Below are 15,567 nucleotides of genomic sequence, written 5' to 3' on the forward strand. Positions count from 1 at the left end.
ATGCAACCTCTTTCAAAGGGGCACATCTAAAGCAATGTAGCCGTTACATTTGTTGCACATTGATGCATTTTTGCTGTATGCCGAATGCATTATGGTGTAACAATGTACAGGGCACGTGAACTATGATGGATGCTTGAAATATATGTATGTAATTGTATGTTTATATGCTCAGTTGTGCGTGTGTGTACACATTTATACTGCACTGCATGTAGAATTTATTTGTAATTGTGCGTGTTATAACATATTCCAATATTTCATACCGCAGTCAAGGTTATGAATGGTACAAGAACTATGCACAGATGCGAAAGCAAAAACAGTTATGCTTTGTAATTTACCGTGTGCGTATTCGGTGTGGGAACTCGTGGAGCAGCGGTCGACGCGCTGCACAACAAACCCAGTGACCCGAGCTTGTTTACCGCTCGTGTCCAAAATCGGTGACGAATATCTGAACTGGTCCTGGGCCACCCCTAGGTCGACTCATCCTCAAATTAGTACCTGATGCCACGTGTAAAACATCGCCACTACGGAGACAAATGTGGCTGGGCGTGTTGCTGTGTCGGCCTCCATAGATGCTCGCCAACAGCACTTGTCTGTTAAGAGCTATACGTCGGATATGTGTCTGTGTAAGTGGATAGCGCATTGTGCTACAGTCTTAGTCAACTGGGATAACCTCCTGGCCATGGGGGAAAAATCTGTGACAAAGTGGTAACTTAAATTATGTCCTCATATTTCCCGAGTTGGACTTGGGTTCAAATTAATACTCGGCTGAGTGTGTAAACACCAGCACCGGAGAGGCATCATTGGCTTGGGAGCAGCGCTATCTTCACAGCCCGTGTTGCATCCTTGGCGAGCCCCATTAGGCCATTGCTAAAGGCACTTTCCGCAACCTTGAATGCGGCTAAATAGTCTATTTTTTGCACGCAGAAGCTCCAGGTACGTAATACCGCCTTGCAAATTATTGGCCGTATTGGGGGGCATACAGGAAGGGTGTTTAGGTTGCACCGCCATAATCTCTCAGCTCGTTGCCTAAACCGTTTCCCGAAAATGCGAAGCATGTTTGACACTCCTCCTCCTCCTCGTCTGCTGCCTATTCCCAGATCGCATTGGTGTAGCTGAGAGTAGTCTTAGGCGTGATTTCCCGAGAGGAACTCGACGTTTGCTAATAGATGGGCAAAATACACTCGCTGCACTCTATTACAGGAACGTAGCGGCGATGCACTAATTTGACGAGCAACCTTTTCAAGTCAAGTGCTGTTCTTTTTTCGTTACCGGAGAAGTTGACTGGGCACCATGAAGCACGCTTCTGCGCCAGTGCCACGGGTCCCCTTCTTGACATTGGAGAGCAAACCGATAGAGCTCCTCTTATCTGGGATGATGTGGGGGACGAACATCACGTATCCGAGTATCCGGTGATGTACTCCCACGTATGTGTGCAACAAAAATCATGGGTAATTGTGGATAATGGGATACATTTACCAATTACCTTCTCTCATTCACACAGAATATGTGCGGATAAGAGGAAGACCGTCGGCAAAGCAGGGCATGATAATTGCAATAATATCTCCGTGGATTAAAGTTCAAGTTCAAGTTCATTTATTAGGTATAGCCCTGTGAGCCATTCGGCTCTTGAATCGGGTGCAACCGCAACAAACAAAAAACATGAACAAAAAACATCTTAAAGTGAATATGTGACTAAGTGCAAACAGAAAATCCAAGAAAAGACAGCAAAATATTGCAGAAAAAAACACCGTACACCAACGCTGTGTACAAAAATCCCAGTGGGATGGATTAAAGGAGTGTTCACGTTCCCTATTGCTCCAATGAATAAGAGGAGTTGCGGGTAATCTGGTGACAGACAAGACGAGTTCTACTGCAGGTGTCTTGCGACGCTGGCTTGGAGCAGGTGCAATGAACCCATTTTATTCATGCCCATCGATCCGACGTGAGCCGTGTGGCACGGGAGTCGATCGATAGGAGCGTCTTGGAATTAGACGGGAAGGGCTCGGGGGTGTTTCACTGCTGGTTCCTAATTGTCGTACGGGAGCTACCCCAGGAGCAGATTGGCATGAGCTGAGTTATTTACAACTTTAAATCGAGTCGGCTTCCCCGTGGGAAGCGGTAAACGGATTCTTCGTGTTGTTTTAATGCGCACGCATACTTTTTTTTTGCTCGGAAGACCGTACAAAGTTTGGCTCGTGTAGATCACTCCTGCATAGGTCAGGAATTCCATACCGTGGTCGCCTGTCAAATGTGTACTTAAAATTAATGCAGAATAGAGTGTAAAATGTTACGTAGTTTTGCATAGCAACTGGTCGATGGAAACTCTCAGCTGTATTAATAATCAAATGATAAAGAAGCGAAAGCATGCTGCAATACAGCTGCCACCATGCTACTCCCCTCCCGGTGCCGGTAGCTTGACTCACAATGGGACGACTCCGAGATCAAACCATGGTTGGGGATCAACTCGGGCCATCTTCTCTCTGGGGTTCAACAAAGTGACTGCCAATTGGTCAGTAAGTCAACAGCGCTTGCCTTGAGGATAAACTGTCCCACAGCGTACGGACGTGATATTCCCCCCACTGGCTCAGGTCAGCCAAAGGCCGTGAGCATTGCCTTATTTGATGCCATTTTCTCGAGGTTTTTTTTGCGCCTGTGCTGCATAGCTCTCGGATGTGTTTTCAGGTTGCAGTGCAATGTTAAATTTCGATTTAAAGCTTTCGTGACTGCAGGGATTCATCTTCTTGGTTCTTTCGGTAAAGTCACGTAGAATGGAAATAATAAAATAATAAAAATTAAACATAATACTCGACAGACCTGCTCTCTACCTGAGGACGGCTGCTTGCGTTGTGGCCGAAACGTCGTGATAATTAATTTATTATGTTTTATTTTTATTATTTTATTATTTCCATTCTACGTGACTTTACCGAAAGAACCAAGAAGACAGTGCAATGTTGTTTGGCATCGTGCCCGACAATTTACTCCCAGCACGTGATGCAATCTTGTTTTGTTATATCAGGAAAGGCCCAAGTGAGCTGTTATAGCTCTTTTTCACAGAAGCGACCTGACCACAAATGAGAGCTCAACGAAGTGGCTTATTGCGTGGAAATTGATGGCAGCCACATACTCTGAACGCACGTTTCTAAATATAATTCAAAACAGCGGTACGACCTGACAGCATTGGAAATATTTAATTGCCTTATTTGAGCAAGAGCCCTTTTAGCAGGATGACTCATTGTTATTATTTATGAATTAGAAAATATATAACTTAATTTAAATGTTGAATATTTGCTACTGCCATTTAACCCGAACCAATATGAGGTTTGATGATATTATTGGCTATCAAACTCTGATGTAGAAGAAACCCTGGTGTAGAAGAGTGCATCCCTTGCATCTATTAAGAGTTACTTTTAGACAAGGATTTAAATTAGTCATTATTATATACCAAATACGGCAAAAGCGGCCAATTAAGAGGCATCGTGGGATGCTGAAGCAGATGGGAGGGAGCTCTCCAATCTGCCCATGAGGCCTTGACCACCTAAGCCTCGCCAGGCTGTTCCTAGACATCTTGCTCACAGCCAGGCGGTCAGCTTAGAGCAGAGGACGAAGCGTGCCCGGTTTCAAATGTTGAGTATCTTACCGCAGGCACGGCCCCCTAAGCGATGCAGATGCCATTTCCTGCTAACTCGCCAGAGTCCACGGCTCGTTCACAGTAATCGACGACAGATGGCAAATATGTTGCTACCCTTTGGGGCCCAAAAAAAGCCAAACTCGCGATGGGACATTGGGTCAGAGTGCTTTGGAAACACTATCAGCTCTTTAGGCGCAATCTGTTCTTGAAAGATTATCGCGACGCATACGATAAAACACAGGGGCTGCATTTGCTTTGGTATGTGTAGAGTCACTGTTTAGTTTGGTGTCCTTCCCCCGCACCTCCGATTAACACTGTTGGCTACGTACTGTGTGAGAGAAGTTCAACATACACTGCACGAAAGAGTTGAGTATGTGATTATGTTTCTTAAATAAGGGTTTACGGAGGTAGGTGTAATTGTTGAAATTATATTTGTTGTAGTCTGAACAGAGATGTAATATTTACGTTAAACAACTTTTAAAGCCATTCCCCGTGTTTAGTGTACACGCCGTACAACATGTTTGGAATCGACAGGAGCAAAGTTGGACTTACGAACAGACCTCTGGAACCTACCTCGTTCGTAAGTAGAGGAGTCTTCATATTAATAATACATGTTCTAGTGACCTGCACATTTACAAATTAATCATGACCTTATACATCATTACATTTATTTTCTTACATGTTAATTTCAAACAACACCACAAACTTTATCTGGATGCGGTATTCATGCGTTATAGGTGATTCATGAGAAAGTTCTATATCCACACATCCAGCTCGCTCAATTATATTTTCGTTATTGTTCGAGTCAGTGGCTCATGAAATGAATTACCAGATTGACACAACCAAACACTCTTCCATAACTTTGTTTACTATCCTGCTGGAGTAATAATTGTAGCCAACTGTCGCTGAAGCGCTTTGGCCAACTGCTGCCTGATAATTTATTTTATATTCTATTGTCAGATAATGATTTGAAATAGAAAACCTAATTTCATTTCTTTCCATAATACTTTAGCTATAGTAACCCCCCCCTCCCCCTAGGGGTCGGCACGGTTTGGCTCAAACCACCAAACCGCGGTTTGAACCGAACCAAATCGGTTTGGTTTGGCTCTGTTTGAACTGGTTCGGTTTGGTTTGGGGCTACGAAAACCGACTCGGTTTGGCTCGGACAGGGTGGAACCGGCTCAAACTAGTTTGGTTCAAGCCAACTTAAGAGGTTTGGTTTAGCTTAGTTTGGTTTGGTTTTGGTTTGGTTTGGTTCAGTCGTCGCTGGTTTGGTTTGGATTGCTCAATTTGAAACCAGTTTGAGTCGGTTCAAACCGTGCCGACCCCTACCTCCCCCCCATTGCGCTGAATTTGAAAGCTATATTTGTTTTTATCTCCATCGTTTTCTACTTTTACAATTTGGAAAATGTTGTCTTTGAACTGTGCCATGAAACAAAAAAGCAGCACGGGCTTTGCAATTTATTTATTCGTTATTGAGAAATATATTACTGCACAAGAATGGTTTATTTTTGTGATTATCATCAGCAAAACAAAATAATTTAAATGAATACATTCATTTTGAAAATCCTCAGAGGTGTGTTCAGATATAAATGGTGCTCATTTGGACAAAGCAGATAATTTTACATACAGCAGGCTTTAAAGCATAGCAAATTTAATTGGTAGGCTAACCATCTAATTTATGACTTTGTGGCAATTATAGGTTTCTACACCTGCATACACAATGGCAATGTTAAGGTGAAGTAGTAAAATTGTATTTCTCATTTCCAGTATCATGCTAATGCAACCTACGTTAGTGCACTATTTCGTATCCAAAAACCCATTCAAGACTCAGGCATGGACATCTCGTTTACAAGAAAGCCCTTTGTCTGCACGTGCATAAATAAGGCAGGTGTGGTAGTGCACGTCATGAATGCAGCACTTGAAAGTCACTTTGTCAGAGCATCGTGCAGATATAGGGGATGTCAGAATCCCCTTTTTCATGGGAGCTATTCCTAGAATTCTCTAAGTCTTTCTGGGACATATTCTTAGTCATGGATCAGCTCTGGCTTGAGTCGCTCAATTGCTTACAAAGATGCATAAACGGCTCAGCCGTGGTTTGGCACAGGCTGAGAACCATGGAAATAAAATTAAAATTAATAAAAGCAAAATTAAAATCACAACGTTTCGGAGGCAACACAAGCTTCCGTCTTCAAGTGGAACCGTCACAGCACGATTACTTGATACAGCAATCGTGCTGTGACGGTTCCACCTGAAGACGGAAGCTTGTGTTGCCTCCGAAATGTCGTGATTTTTATTTTACTTTTATTAATTTTAATTTTATTTTACCTACGTGACTTTACCGAAAAAAACCTAAGAGTATGAATCCTTGCAGTCACGAAAGCTTCAAATCTAGAACCATGGAAATGCTCAGTATGGCTCCTCTCCGAGTCAGCTCAACTGAAGCATGGCTTGGAGCTGGCTCACTCTGAGCCAAGCCATGAGTAATAATGTGGCCATAAAAAATATTAGTTTGAGTAAATTGCATTTACATGAAGTTTAAACGCATTCACTTGAAGTTCTCCACTCCTCCAATATTTCGAGCTATTTTTAATCCCGTGGTGTGTCCCTGTTGTTTTGTATCTCCGTGGCAACTTTACACGGGTTTGTGAAGCTCCTAAAAGCTCTGGAGCGTTAGATGACCCAAGGGATGGCAGTACATTAAATGCATTTGTGAACTTATCTGTGCAGACCTGCAATTGTTGGCCAATACATTTGGGTTTTATTTGGCTATCATGTTTTCCTCCCAAATGCAATGCACTCATTATCAAGGCATTGGCCAAACACCCTAATGTATGACCCTCCTGAACAAATTCCTGAGATTCACTGGGACATTCCTGGATGAATTATAGATTGTAAAGACATCTGCGTTATAAAGTATGGGTTCACACAGGATGTATTAATACACGCAATGGCATGTATTGGCACCTTTATCCTCAATTAAGTGATTTATGGGCATGAGCGCTAAACATACACAAGGCTCGCGAGAGTCAACATTACAAATGTTGAGTGCATCGGCAGTCACTCAGGGTCGAGGCAGCACATAAAGGGGGTCGAGCCAATCAAACGGTTGCCATTTGTTAAAATGTCACGAGGGGAAAATAATCAGGACTTAAAATAAGAGCAGTTACTGGACTGTACCAAGATACGAGACCCAACTTTAAGGACACAACAAAATAAAATGCAAGTTTGGGATGTTATTGGTGGCAAACTCAGAGTTCATAAGTGGTTAACTGAGAAGGGATTAGTTGGAGGTGTTGAGAGGCCTGAGTGTACATGTGTAACATTTGAACTTTATCAGACATTCGTGAGAGTTATTGAGGTAAAACATTTTTAATCAAATTTTACCTTTTTCATCAAAATTAATCTTTTTTTTTTATTTTGTTGTGCCTGTATAAAAGTTCATAAATGATGGACACACAAACAACAACCGCCGTTCACCACCAAACGGTGGCGACCTCACCACGGCGCTTGTGCCAGGCTAGGTGCACTTTGAGGCCACAGAGAAGTTTCGAAGCCTCATTGGCAGGAGATCACGGGACAGACCTACGTGTTGTCCATTCACTGACTTGAGATAACTGGCAGATGCGCCACCTGTGCTCACCACTGCTGACACACCACGTAACCTCTTAACATTGTGACCATCCTCTGGCAATGGTGTGAACATGTTTGTTTTACGTCAAATAAGGGCACGGTCCCATTCAACAATGGCATTACAAGCCACTGTCTCCCGCTCATTGCCTAGTCAACGTAGGTGCATGCCTCTCAACCGATGTGTCGAGCATGGGAAGAGGAAGCTTGATCCGCTTGTATACTCCGAGGAATGTTGTCCGATGCCCGTTGGCACAGCGATGAGAACACAACATGCAGCGCTTGCATCGTGACCTTGTTTGAAGAGGGGAGCAGCACGGAAACTCGGGGAGGGCACGAAACAAGTCCGTGTTGAACTTTAAACAAAGCGTTAAACGCCAAACAGAATCAGTCACTGCGGGGGATATTCATTTTTAATACGGGAGAGTGAGGGGGTACGGATACATTTGATCTCCCATGCAATTCCCCCAATATTTTTTATCGGACGATAACTCGATCCAGACGACAATGCATCTTAACGAGATTTGGCATTTATAACTGTGCCTTGAATCGTTATGCACTTTCGACACACTCTTGCACAAGGACGCGAACCAACTGCGGCGAACAATAGTTCATTGACGACAAAGTTCAAGCAACTCATCAACACTCTCGGGCGACAGTAACAGCTCACAGTAGCCACGTGATCTTCCTCTGTCCAAAGTACATTCTGCTCTAGCTCTAAGCCCCCCTTATGTATATCGTCAGATATTATACCCAGTAGTGTTTTTAAATTTTGGCGATTATAGTTTATATGGGGGCGAGTTCAAGTGCCATCAGCCTCCCAATACTCCAGTTTGGAAGGCTGTAGGCTAAAATCGTGGTTTGTGACCGACTCGTTAACTTCCCTGGTAGACTGTCATGGGAAGTCAATCGTGTTAAATCCTATGTTGTTAATAATCCCTGCCATGAGAATGTGGAATGGGCACCATTGTCCCCGGGCCGTTAAAGGATATGATCGTAACTCACACCCAGCATGAGCAAGAAGACAGTTGGAATCCGATGTCCTTGCCTGTTTCTCATGCGATACGAGCGAGTGAGCGGTGAAGTGGTGGTGAGGTTATTAGTTGCACCGAGCTAAGAAGCCAGCAACCTGAGTGTGGTTCTCCATCCCCCGCACCCCCCCCCCCCCCTCGTGCCTGCACCAACCCGCACTGGCCGAAGAATGGGCAAGCAAACCCCTTAACCGACATCGCATGCGGAGGCCTTCATCCAGCAGGCGATTGGATATAAAGGATTGTATATTTACATAAGTGAGTGCTATTGGATATGCATCGCATGCACTGTGATACAATTCAAGTGGCGCTGCTGTAATGCCCGAGCGCAAAAATCTCATTTATTATTAATTTAGTGGTAATAGTGAACGTATGTCATATGAATGTGCAATTTAAGAGACTAAATGCTCTGCAAAATACTGTAATAGGATTTTGCATATTTTATATCAACTGCCAAATTACTGTGCGAGGATCTACATTTTCCATCATCTGCAATCTCTTCTTGCACGAACAATGTAGCCCAGTTGTTGAACCACTATATTGAGAAGAACCAGTGAAAATCATGTCAGCCAATTTTGGTGAGAAAGTATTTTCCTCCAGAGGATTGTGGTTGACAGATTTTATCTGTGATTGTTTTATATATATAAGTGCTCTGCAGCCAGATACTGTATAATTTCAGCGATTCTTGTTATCTCAACAAACACGCACTCACCATAAGCTCTCGACGTTGAAATATTATTCATTTTGCTTGTGTTGTCAGGAGATGTGTTCTCTGTGCTCCAAAATGTTCCTCTTTCTAATTGGGGTCGTATTTGGATTGTAAGGGTCGTGGGCTTGTTGTGGATTTCTGGTTTTAAAGAATGGTGTCTCTGTTATAATAACGAAATAGCCAAGGTTTGTTTCTTAACCCTTGCTACACTTATGCACAATGAGTGTGTGTGAATGCATATATGTCCACCCACCGGCCTTCAAAGGTGCTCGCTAACAGCGCTTGCCCCAACAGTCTGTTAAGGCTATATTTGTTTTTGTATGTGTACATGTGCATAGTATCGTGGTTTACATACGTCACTACAATCCCAGTAATCTTGGTTTGATTTGTGGAAATGGATAATTTCAGTGGCAAATGCTATGTGAGTCTCTCCGCATTTCTCCTTTCATTTATTTAGGAACTGCTTTTTGCGTTCAATGTTTTGTTTGTTGTCCTTTCACCGCACCTCCGATTAGCACGGTTGGATATGTACGGTGCGAAAGAAGTCTAAAATACATACAGTGCCTGTCGTCTGTAAACTTCAGCAGTATGTCGACAGACGTGGTCAAACATGGTGTTAGTAATGCTGTGAACTGTGTGCTGTTTCAGCCGTAATAGGCACTCACTAACAGCACTTGCCTTAGCGGGCTATAAGGCTGTGTGTGTGCCATATACTCACAGAGAGAACACTGCCTTTTGATTGATAGGGAAAATGTTGTTAGTGAGCACATATGAAGGTCACCTTGACTCTCTTCGTCACTTCAGTACCGATGTTAACTACACCACAAGTGCACCCGTCGTGGTTTTAGGCCGAGTCAACCTGTAGGAGTGACATGCACTTACTGCTACTCCAACACTGCAACTCGGCACGGCAGTTGAAACAGACGGTGCAAGTTTTAGTGTTTTTTTTTTAAATCCCCCTCCGCCTCTGTGCAGCCAGCAGTGTAGATGGGAACAGCGCGATAGCCAATCAGAGGTGCTCTTTTGTTTGCATTCTGACCACTAGTATATGTGGTTAATGCAGACATGATTCCTTGTTAAAGGTTTCAGTTTGGTGTTTAAACATCTTAACACAGCTGTTTTTTTGTTGCCAGAAAAAAGGGGAAAACCTATTCTCATGTTTTGGTACTGGTAAAGGAGGTGCCATGATGATTTTGACGTCTCTTTAGAGCAAGGCCCTCTTTGCAATTGCAGGGCTGCACCTTGACATTTTATTTTTGCCACCGCCTACACAACACAGATTGAGTATGCACACGAGAGTGTGTGCTGCCTTCTTAAAATTCATCGGCATTTCAGCCGCTGATTTAAGTGCGAGTCGATTATCGTGAAGTGCGCGACATTTAAACCGAAACAGAAAAAAAACGTGCGTATTTGCGTTCAGAAAATAAACTACAAACGGAAATGCGATTCGAATTCAAGCTAAAGCGTTAAGTCTCTCGCAAACAAGAGTGAACATCTGCTCGGCTATTACCCACCCGTGATTTTTTTTCTCCCTTTTATGCCTCGGGTGCAAGAACTCGACTCTGCAAAGTTTGGCGGGGGGGGAAAAAAATACCGTTGAGAGAATTGCAGAAACAATTTGCAGGGGCAGAATTTGAAAATGTGAAACACGAACGGGCAACCTCCACCGATCAACCCTCGGCCAGGTGGCGAGCCACGTGACATCACGCGGTAGAGGGATTGGTCCGCGTTCACTCTCACAGCGTGCCTTGCGGCTCGTTCGTCAAGGAAATGGGGATTGTATGGTGGTGGCAGCCAGCCCTTAAGAGATCTGTAAAAGCAAAGTAAATGAACAAAATCTGCGTCTCCTCACACACACACATGCTGAGGAGGTCTAATGTACGTCTCTGCTGCTTGTGTGCTGCTGGTGTGCTTCTCAGCTGGCAGCTTTGATGAGAGCTACTCAGTGTTCAGCTTTTCATGTTTACCAATTAGGACAATGGCCGGGATTAACGCAAGGGGCTTTAGGGGGGGCTGCATCCCAGGAGTTTTGAGGGCTCCTCCACAACTAAATATACCCTGCTTTGTAATGGCTGGAACACAATACGTACTCTAAGCATTCGGATAAATCCTTTAGGTAATTGGGTGATTACAAGGACAGCGCATCGCCCATGAGTAGTATAACCAGTTAAGGGCCGATATTAAAATAGTTTTCGCTCGTTTTAACTTTGACTTCACTTAACAATTGTTTCACATTTAAACAAAAAAAACTAGGCCTAAATGAAAATGAGTGTTTGACACTGGGCCCTGGCTGTCTGTAATATATTGACGGGAACGATTGGAATACTGTCTCCATCGAGTTCCCGCGCCCCCCTACAAAAACCATGACAGTCATGTGAGTTTGCAGCTTGTGGTCTCTGTCACTCCAGCTTGGTTATTCGTTTACAACACACGCATTTTTTTCCGAGTAAAACATGGTGAGGGTAATCCTTTTAATTTCATCAAGAGGCTGTCCTAAAATGCTTTTTTTATATTCTGTTGTATGAGTAAGTAGTATGACTCGCGTATAATCCACCATTATCGCCAGTCATGATCTGACCCACTGCTGGATAAAGGCTCCCCGATGTGTTCCCATGCCTACCTGAAACACAGCGCAATAATAGTACTGGTAGGAACCTCCTGGTTACACCAGCCCACAGGGGATTATTGTGTCCGTCGTGCAGGGAGGGGCTGGGTGGGGAGGGAGGGGCTGGGTGGGGAGGGAGGGGTTGGGTGGGGAGGGCTGGGTGGGGAGGGGAGGGTGGGGAGGGGTTGGGTGGGGAGGGTGGGGCTGGGTGGGGCTGAGTGGGGAGGGGCTGGTCACCCCGTGGTGCCCTTATAAAACTCAACGTTTAACCTACTCACGCCGGCTTGTGTCCCGCCCTCACAGTCGGGCATCTTTGCGGAATACACCACGCCGCCGTTGACCCTGGCCATTGACCGAGCAACCCAACGTTCCTACCAGCTCCCTCCGCAGGACAATGTGTTTCTAGCTTCCCCAAAGTCGCTGATTTAACGACCCCATCTCCGCAGTGGGCGTGTCATGCGATAAACTCGGACAGGCCTTCATCATCAGCCACACGTGGATGACAATTAGCGTGACGTTGCCGCGTGGGTGCGACTTTAACCATGTGTGGGCTTTTTTGATTGGCTAATATCTGCATGATCGGTGATTCCATCTCAGTTAGATGATATCGTATTAGTCGTCCTCTTGGGTTTGTTTCTTCTTTTGGCCGCTATTGCATTGTTAACATTGGCCGCCAGTCATCATCCCTTCGTGTGATGCATCCTCACCAAGCCAGCATTTTAAACATTCCATATTATATCTGTTTAAAACGTAGGCTCTCGCGACAAATATCATCCATAATGCAGTTTTTGTGGGGGGGTTAGATCGCGTAAATATAAATGTGTCGTTAAACCCGCCACCACCAGACACAGCCAATTAGTAAGGGATTTGTCACGTAAACAAAATGCCAATTAGTTTACTACTTCAGCCCATCGGTACGTTGGAGAGTAAATCCACAACATTTACAATTTGAGTAGCACGACGTTTCGCTGGTAATTACATCCGGCATCAACGGGCGATTTGCCAAAATAGTGAAGCCCTCCACCTGCTTCCGGTCTTCAATAGAGCCGCAGGGTGACGTCATCACTGAACCCATCAGGTGCAGGGGGGTGTATTGTAATTATATAATAGATTAGTAATCAGTTAATTAGTATGTGTTTCCTCTATAAGTAATTGTAAGACGTCTTCTTCTACCACGCGTTTGTCCTACTCATGTGCTGCCCCCTGTCCTTGCCAACCTTCTGCACAGCGCTCCGCGCCGCGCCATCTCTCCCCCTCCGTGTTAAATTGCATCCGATTGTTCAAATAGTTTATGTATGTAATCTGTTGTCTTCCATGGCTTCTTGTACTTGTACATTTCTCAGTATGAATATCATATTGTAATATAACAATGTTTATATGATTACAAATCAAGGCGCTATGGTGGTGAGATGTTATCGATCTTAACTGGTACGCAGGGGGTTGTGGGTTCGATCCCAGCCCTAGCAATGCCTGTTGCATGTTTGGAGATTTGCGTGTCCTCTCTCCCCGTGGTGGTCCGGTGATTTTTTTTCCAGGTCCTCCGGTTTTGTTCTCCGCATTTAGAAACATGCGCTTGGATTATTTGTCTGTGACTATAAAGTTCCGGATGTATTGATGATACAAGCTATAATCACATGTGGCCAGGTCTAATGAAGATATATGCATTAACACAATTAACGGTGCCACACTTTTAATGTGTAAGTACATTTTGTTCATCATACAATTATCAGAAATGAGAATTTTGGTTGGATATTCAGTCAAAAGCCTCACCGGTCACAAAAATAGAAATCAAAACTTTCCAGGCCAGTGTCAGCTCTGGTTAGATTTCAACGAATTGTCACTTTTGCATAAGCGTACAAATGTCTGCATTACACTGTTGTCATTTTAGTTTTCACGGCCGTGCTCGGAAACACAAATGAAATTCAGCAGTGTGACTGTTGGGTCCATGCATGGACTTGTTTATTTGATTTCACAGCACCGAAGGATTAAAAATAAAAGTAAATTTCAGCATTGTAGTGGTGCTCTGTTGGATATCCGAAATGCCTATAGTTGGGGCCTGTATATACATAGGACGATCACGGATGACTTCCCAGAAAGTGGAAATCATCTTTAAAACCCCACAAAATTATAGGCAAAGTAAATTCCCGACTGGGATTTGAACTTGCAAATCCTCCAATTTTAACCGCCCTGCCACCTGGTCGTGGAGTGAAGAGTGTTTACGATAAAAAAAAACATTGTGAGGAAAGACTGAACTGGGGTGAGCGATATTGTGTGATCGTATAAACATTGCAATTTGGAGAGCAAAGAGACAGTTACTTATTTGACAACAGGATGCATTATATGATTACAGTCTGATTCAGCTTTCATGAAATCCCTTTGGCTAAGCAGTTGGCACAGCACTTATTACCCCACCAGAAAATTAACGGGGGTGTAATGAATGCATCGATATCTTTCGTTTGAGTAATACACTTTACATTGACTTTTATAAGAACTTGATCTTTGCTGGCTGGTAATGGATCCATTTTCATACTGAGAGGTTCCAAATTGAACAAAACAGTATGATCGGTGTAAACTCGCGTGAAATGGCACCGCTTTCCGATTGGTTTGTAATGCAGGTCGAGTGTTAAACAAGGCCATTTTTCATTGGTTCATGGGTGGCGTTATATTGGTGTGTGTGAGAAGAAATAAGAAATTAAATCGATGTTACCATGGAGAGAAGGTGGAGTTAGGCGAGGAAATGGGATCAATAAAATAATTACAACGAAAAGGGATGCATTTTCTATTACGAATCCGTGAAGGTATGTGGAGGGATTTTGGATAGCCGTTCTCCCGGGTCGCCGTGCCCCCGCACCTGATCCGGCCTTATTGAAACGTCAGCCAAAGTAAGGGGCTTTTTAACGTTCCCTTAGCCTCTCCTGAAATTGAAAAACAGCGATTTATCCATAATACAAACAGCGATTTGTTTTGAAATGAGGATTTGGACGCCATTGCAGTTCACCCGCCATCATAGCCGATGCATCCAAAGACTTATATTAAAAAAACATGTTTCAGCGCGCTTGCGAAATTAATGGGGTATTTTCATTCCAATTACATAAATGGTCTGTTGTGGACCAAACTGTAATGTGCATTGATTATTTTTTAAACATACATTAAGGTTTTTTTTCTGAGCAAAAAAAAAGATACGTTTGAACTAAATACATATTCCGTTAATAATAACTCTGTATAGTGCAAATGTGATGGACGCAACAGCAAAAATATGTTGGTAAAATTATATTGTCAATTGCTCCTGTATTTTAACCGAGAGTATTTAACAAAAGACCACGATGTCTTATTTTGGTGGGGGTGGTAGTTCCTCTCGTGGTGCAGTGGCCAGCACGCTGGAGCTGCATTCTAGAGGGCGCCGGTTAAATTCAATCTCCTGGCGCGGCAGTTGAAGCGATGGGGCAGGTTTCTTAAATCCCTCCTTGTCGGTTGCCCAGCAACATACACGGGGGACAAAACAGTCAATGGACTGGCTGTGTGGTGGGGTGAAGTGTGGGTACTCGTCTAACCAGCATGGTGGAGTAGGCAAAATTACTCTCGAAAGGGAGCTTTATAGAGCTGTACCAAGTAGGGTTTGATGTTTTATTTTTAACAGCTACATATGGATTGTGGATGATCTTGTAGTTTTTTTTTATAGCAAACAATTATCTAGAGCTCCCTCAAATGGAAGCCATTTTGCCAGCAATTGTTTGTGCGAGCAATTGCAGGGCTGCACCTTTACAATCTCCAACTTTTACCGACAACCGAGCTGGGTGGCCGTGATGCTTAGTCCTCAAATCACATTCATAAGGCTGCCAGTTTAAAATCGCGGCCAGGGGTTGACTCAGCCTATCATCGTTATGGGTAATAAAACAATAATTTTCATCTACGTGGGAGATTGTAAAAAATATTAATGTTTTTGTACAGAATAGGCTCTATAAGA

General features: G+C 43.7%; 1 protein-coding gene across 1 annotated transcript in view; it reads left to right on the forward strand.

Annotated features, from left to right (window-relative positions):
• Positions 1-15,567, forward strand: part of LOC144729950 (metabotropic glutamate receptor 8-like) — a 248,734-nt gene that overhangs the window by 93,515 nt on the left and 139,652 nt on the right. The window lies entirely within an intron of this gene.

This window comes from Lampetra planeri, chromosome 34 (assembly GCF_965212315.1).
Source record: "Lampetra planeri chromosome 34, kcLamPlan1.2.h2, whole genome shotgun sequence".
NCBI classification, from domain to species: Eukaryota; Metazoa; Chordata; class Hyperoartia; order Petromyzontiformes; family Petromyzontidae; genus Lampetra; species Lampetra planeri.